The sequence below is a fragment of the Henckelia pumila genome, chromosome 2, assembly GCF_033568475.1.
Source record: "Henckelia pumila isolate YLH828 chromosome 2, ASM3356847v2, whole genome shotgun sequence".
NCBI lineage: Eukaryota > Viridiplantae > Streptophyta > Magnoliopsida > Lamiales > Gesneriaceae > Henckelia > Henckelia pumila.
The window spans coordinates 200386469-200392205 of NC_133121.1; the positions used below are offsets into that span (position 1 = coordinate 200386469).

Consider the following 5737-nt stretch of genomic DNA (forward strand, 5'->3'; position numbering starts at 1 on the left):
TCTCACGATTCCCCCCAAAAACCCAACCCTAGCCTCCCACTTTTGCCGTCGATCCGCTGCCACTGAAGTGGGAAATCTGTTATTGGAGCTAAAATTTGGCTAGATCTGTCGTAAGCTTCGTTTTGATGCCAATATAACATGGAATCGCGACATGAAGCTTGGAATCCATCGCCCTGTTCGACCATAGTTGCGCAAGTAGTAGTTTTTCCCATTTTCTTTTAATTTCTCTTTTTTGATTCTGAGTAAATTGGCTGCGTAAGTGTGTGAAATCTATTTTCCTTATTTAGTTCGTCGTGTCCAGCCTGTGATTTTGTTGTGGTATCCATGTTTGTGTTTTGCAGAATTGTGGGGCACGGATTCGATCTGCATAGGTTGGAGCCTGTCTATCCTCTCATCATCGGTGGTATCGATATTCCTCATGATCGAGGCTGCGAAGCTCACTCCGACGGTATGAATCAATATGCGTTTGACCTTTCTGTTTCTCTATATAGGCTATTTTAGATGGTTCGTTTCGGAAGAAAATTGTAATTTTTTCAAACTTAAAATAAAATTTATTTATTTTGGTTCATGATCATCCCCACTTCTGTTGCATCCGTCTTTGTGTATGTTTTGATTTCTTACTGATTTTGTTATGCTTTGAAGGCATTCGTTTTTTACAATCTCATGGTTTCATGTTTAGTTTAGATAGTTGAATGGTGAAAGCCTGTATTTTTTGCAACTGATTTTGTTTGGTTAAATTCCATAAACAATAATTGAGGTTCTCTATTCGATTTTTAACTATTATGTTGCAAGTGTTAAGCCCAATATTAATTGTGATCAAATTTTGAGATTTTGTTTCTTCTGGCACATGAAACCTTTGTATTTAAGATTCATAAATTCATGGTACAACCACTCAGGAACCTATTATTTCGAGTTTTACAGCTCTGGAGCCCGACCTTTGCATCACTGTTGCATATGGGAATATTTTACCAACTACATTCCTTACATCTATTGGTTAGTGAAACAATTCAATTTATGAATCAAGTGTTTGAACATGAAACTTGATTCTTCATCAATTTATGACATGTTTGGAATGGATAGGAAGGTATTCAATCCAGTAATGTAATTATATTTATCTCCGCCTAATTTCTTCCTTTAGTGGAATGTTTTGCTAAAGTTAATGTCATAATGACGAGATATGCTAGCAACCTTTAGATGTGAGAGGTAGATGATGTGATGATAAAAGCATGAGCCTAATCTACTCAAAATATATTTAGTGTACTACTGGGGGAGGGGTGGTGTCATTCAACTAATTGGACTTTGAAAAGAGGCAAATAACGTTGCATCTAATTTATTGATGGTCTTTGTACCCTTCAGATAGCAGAATCTCATTGGTCAGCTCTATATCAACACAGAGGATAATTCGTGTGCACATATGCTTAACGTAATTAAATGTTTGTTTTAAATCTTTCTAGTTTTTTTTTATTTTGAAATAAAATCTTTAAGTTTTTTTATTATGATTAACAAATAGTTTTGTTATTTTTCAAATTTACAAAAATATGTTATTTATATTAACTTTTTATTGACTGAAAGATGGGGTATTTTTGTCCATCCATTAAATGACCAAGGTGATTATTCCAAGGGGTTGATGCATTATTATATAGTATAGATTCTAATTTATTGATGGTCTTGGTACTCATCAGATGACATTATCTCATTGGTCAGTTCTATATATATTGTTGTGGAAACATTATAGATTTCGTAGGATGTTTCCTTGCTCAGAAGCTTACATCAAGCTGCCTCTGAGTTGTTTCAGGAACAGTGAACATACACCAAGCTTGCTTCCTCTCTATCGTGGGGCAGCACCTGTTCAAAAAGCTCTACAGGTTCATACTCCCTTCGGTTTTTAGATTGTTATTTGTCAAGTTCTTTATTCTCAAATGTGCACTCATCAACTTCTTCAACAGGTTACACGATGGTATCAGAGAAACAGGGGTGTCATTAGCACATACTGTGCGTCAACTGGATGCTGGACCTGTTATTTCCTGTGAAAAAGTGGTGGTTAATGATCAAATAAAGGTATTTACAACATGTATTACTTTTTTAATTTATGAAAGTCATCTAAGGTTCTGATACAGATAGCCACTTGTGTATTTTACAACATTTAGATAACATGTTTGGAACAAGATTTGATGAAGAGACTTAAGTTTGGATCTCCTTTAATCATCTTAAATTTCCTCAACCATTTGACTTCTAACCTAAATGAGTGGAATAATTTCTTGATTACTGATTCATTTGTTAACCCAGATTCATACTAGTGCAAAATTGTTAATAATGAAACAAAAGCAGTCCCTAATTTCTTTATCATCTACCATAACTAACTTGTATTATTTGTGTTGCACTATGTTTATTACTAAGCTTTAGTGATCTTTGGGCAAGCTCCAGAATTACTTGACTTGCTATTTACTCAAGGTTTTTATCCTCTTTCCTCCATCTTGTACTGCTTGCGCACCAATTTATAAAAATCTATTGTTTCAATCCAAGCTTTGCTCAACCCAATTTATAAACATATTACCGTATTTGTGGTTATTTTCAAAGTTTTTAATTATAAAACCTTCTAAACTAAATTATCAGATCCTTTTTAATGCAAGTGCAAATTGAATACAATTTGATAAATTTTAATTGCCCAGGATGTGCTACAGCAAATTTCATGATAATTCTCAAGAATTCAAGGTCACAGGAATAGTATATGGTTGGCATTTTCAAATATTCTTAAGGTTTAATCATTCAAAGTACGAGCATCCTATCCTTAATGGGCAAACATTGTTGATGCTTTCAAATTTTAGCTTTGTCAGTATTTTCAATGGGATCTTGTGCCTGTGATTAATCTTAGGAAAGTTAAGATCTTCGGAGGCTTGTTGATATCGTATGTTTTTTTATGCTAATCCGAAAAAAAGCATTAATTGTTTTTGCTTTATATTTTTGAGTGCATTGTGCTTGGATAGTTAGCTCACTCTTATCAAATTTGTGATGTTAACTAAGTTAGGTTAAAAAATAAGCACATATTTATTTGTGCAGAAAAATAATGTTATTCAAATCTCTCATACCAATTGTCGTTATATGTAATTATTGTGATTAACTGATCACTTTATATTTACGTGTTATGACTTGCTTTGAACTAAGAAATTCATTCTAGGCTAGATATATCTGAAACTGCCTGGAAGAGTTGCACTAGCTGTCTAAGCTGTGTCTCTGTGTAATGGGCAAGAATTAAGGACAAAATACTGATTTCAAGAATGATATGGTAATTAATTCTTAAGATTATGTTTCTGGGCAGGTTAAAGACCTTCAAATTGTCTCAAAACATATGCATGCAAGCTTCACATTTATATTTTCTATTAATTTCAATACTTATTAATTTAAATTTGATAGATATAACAAAGTGTGTTTTTCTGTTGCAGTATGAGAAGTTGATGAAGACAAGGTCTTATCTTCTCTAAAGCAAGATGAGATGTTCATTACAGAAAAGAGATTGTTCAAAGTGTATTTTTTAGTATGCATTGAATTATAATTCTAACTTTGAGTTATTTGTAATAGTGAAAAATTGTATATTAAATTTAATTTTTCAAAATTTAATTTTGATTGATTTATTATATTGAAAATTTATATATATATTTTTTTGTTTTTTACATTAAAAAAAACAACGGTTTTTTTTCGTTGTTGTAGGTCATTTAAAAATGTTGTTGAAGACTCGATTATTATGAAGACATGCTCAAAGACAACATTTAAAAACCGTTGTCTTTGAGAGAGAAGACAACGGTTTTTTACCGTTGTAAAACCGTTGTCTTTGCCAGAAAAGACAACGGTTTGTAACTGTTGTCTTTGAGCGCTTTTTTTAACAACACCACCTTTAACAACATTTTTAAACTACCTACGACAACGGTTTTTCACTGTTGTTGTTAGCCTTTTTTTCTTGTAGTGAGGAGTGGAAAAGAGTTGAAAGTTAGTCCAGAAGTAGTGCAAGAACCAATTCAGAACAAAGATGTGGAGGAATTCAGACTGGAAGAGAATGAAATAATTCCAAAGGATGCGCCAAGAGGTAAGTTTCCTCCTTTTTCTAAGTATAAACCTATAGCCCCTTTTTCCTTAGCATTGAAAGAGTCTAGGAAAGATGATGGAATTAAGGGGTTGTATGAAGTGTTTCGTAGATGTGAGGTAAATATTCCTTTGTTAGATGCTATCAAACAAGTACCTCGCTATGCTAAATTTTTAAAAGAGTTGTGTACTGTGAAGAGAAAACAAAAACTGAAGGGATGTCAGAAAGTTGAACTAGGAGAACAGGTTTCTGCCGTAATTCAAAGAAAGGTACCCACAAATGCAAGGACCCAGGTATGTTCTCGATTCCTTGTAAAATATAAGATGTTCAGCTTGACACAACCATGCTAGATTTAGGAGCATCGATTAATGTTATGCCATACTCTGTTTATGCTTCCTTAAATCTTGGGCCTTTGACTGAAACTGCAATCGTTATTCAAATGGCTGATAGATCTACTATTTTCCCTAGAGGAGTGATAGAGGATGTTCTTGTGCAAGTTGGTAATTTGATTTTTCCTGCTGATTTCTATGTGCTTGATATGAAAAATAATGATTGGAATAGCCCAACTTTACTCGGGAGACCATTTTTTAAAACTTCAAAGTCTATCATAGATGTTGATAATGGTACTCTCACTATGGAATTTGATGGGAAAATTGTTAAGTTTAATATTTTTGATACCCTGAAAATTCCTAGTTGTGACAGTGTTGTTAATAATATTGATGTCAATGATCACTTGTCACACAAACATGAGAAAGATGTGAATGAGGGTAAGTTGAAAGAAGTTATTGCACAACCTGCTAACAATTCTATTGTTAAAATTTTTATCTCTGATTTTAGGCATCTAAAACTGAGCCGAAACTTCCTCCGGATCGATTAAAAGGAATCCCCAAGAAATCAAAGCAGAGGAAGCATGGGACGAAATTAACTGAACAATTTCTCAAGTGGGCGAAGGTGGTTTGAAAAACTAGATATAAACCACCATGAGCAAAAGAAACATGCAGTCGGGCCGATGACTGTAAAAAGAGGTGCTGACTGGGAGGCAACCCAGTGTTGTTTTCTTTTAATTAGTTTTTATTGTTCATTCTGTTTTTGGCATTTTATTTTTGTTGTTTTTGGTTTCCCGAATGCCGCCACCTCCGCAGACAAAGTTCCAATATGATTCTTCCGTGATGCTGTCAGACGTTGAAGAGGACAGTGCCAACACTTAAACTAGGGGATTTTCGTTTTACATTTTTTGCATTGCATTGTGTTGAGTTATTTGTTTGTGTGTTGTGTTTTGACGCATTGAGGGCAATGCTTCATTTAAGTGTGGGGGGATGTATTCATTTTTTTGCATTTGTTTTGTTTTGTTATTGCATTGAGTTTGTGATTTGTTGTGTTGTTTTTCGTTTGTGTCGTATGCATAAGTAGGATGATGATTTTTAGCCTATGATGATGGAAGTGAAAAAAAATGAAATTTTTGAAAATTTTAACTCTTGATTGGACATGAGAAACCGTAGGTTGTTTGTTTAATATTCCAAGCACGCATGTTGAACCAGTAAAGTGTAGCGATATATTAGATATTGTGGAGGTCTGTTGGACCATTGCACGACAATAGGTGTTTGTGGAACATAATAGTTCTTGAATTTGGATGATTTCTTTGATGTGACATATACTTTCTTG

At 33.7% G+C, this 5737-nt stretch overlaps 1 long non-coding RNA gene across 2 annotated transcripts; it reads left to right on the top strand.

Moving 5' to 3' along the window:
* Nucleotides 1–3578, top strand: LOC140877092 (uncharacterized). Of its 2 annotated transcripts, XR_012149235.1 has the most exons (6): nucleotides 1–195; nucleotides 342–448; nucleotides 922–993; nucleotides 1796–1865; nucleotides 1947–2058; nucleotides 3441–3578. It is a non-coding gene; the product is annotated as an uncharacterized lncRNA (long non-coding RNA). The 2 variants fall into 2 exon arrangements; XR_012149234.1 differs by lacking the exon at nucleotides 922–993.
* The last annotated feature ends 2159 nt before the right edge of the window (nucleotides 3579–5737 follow it).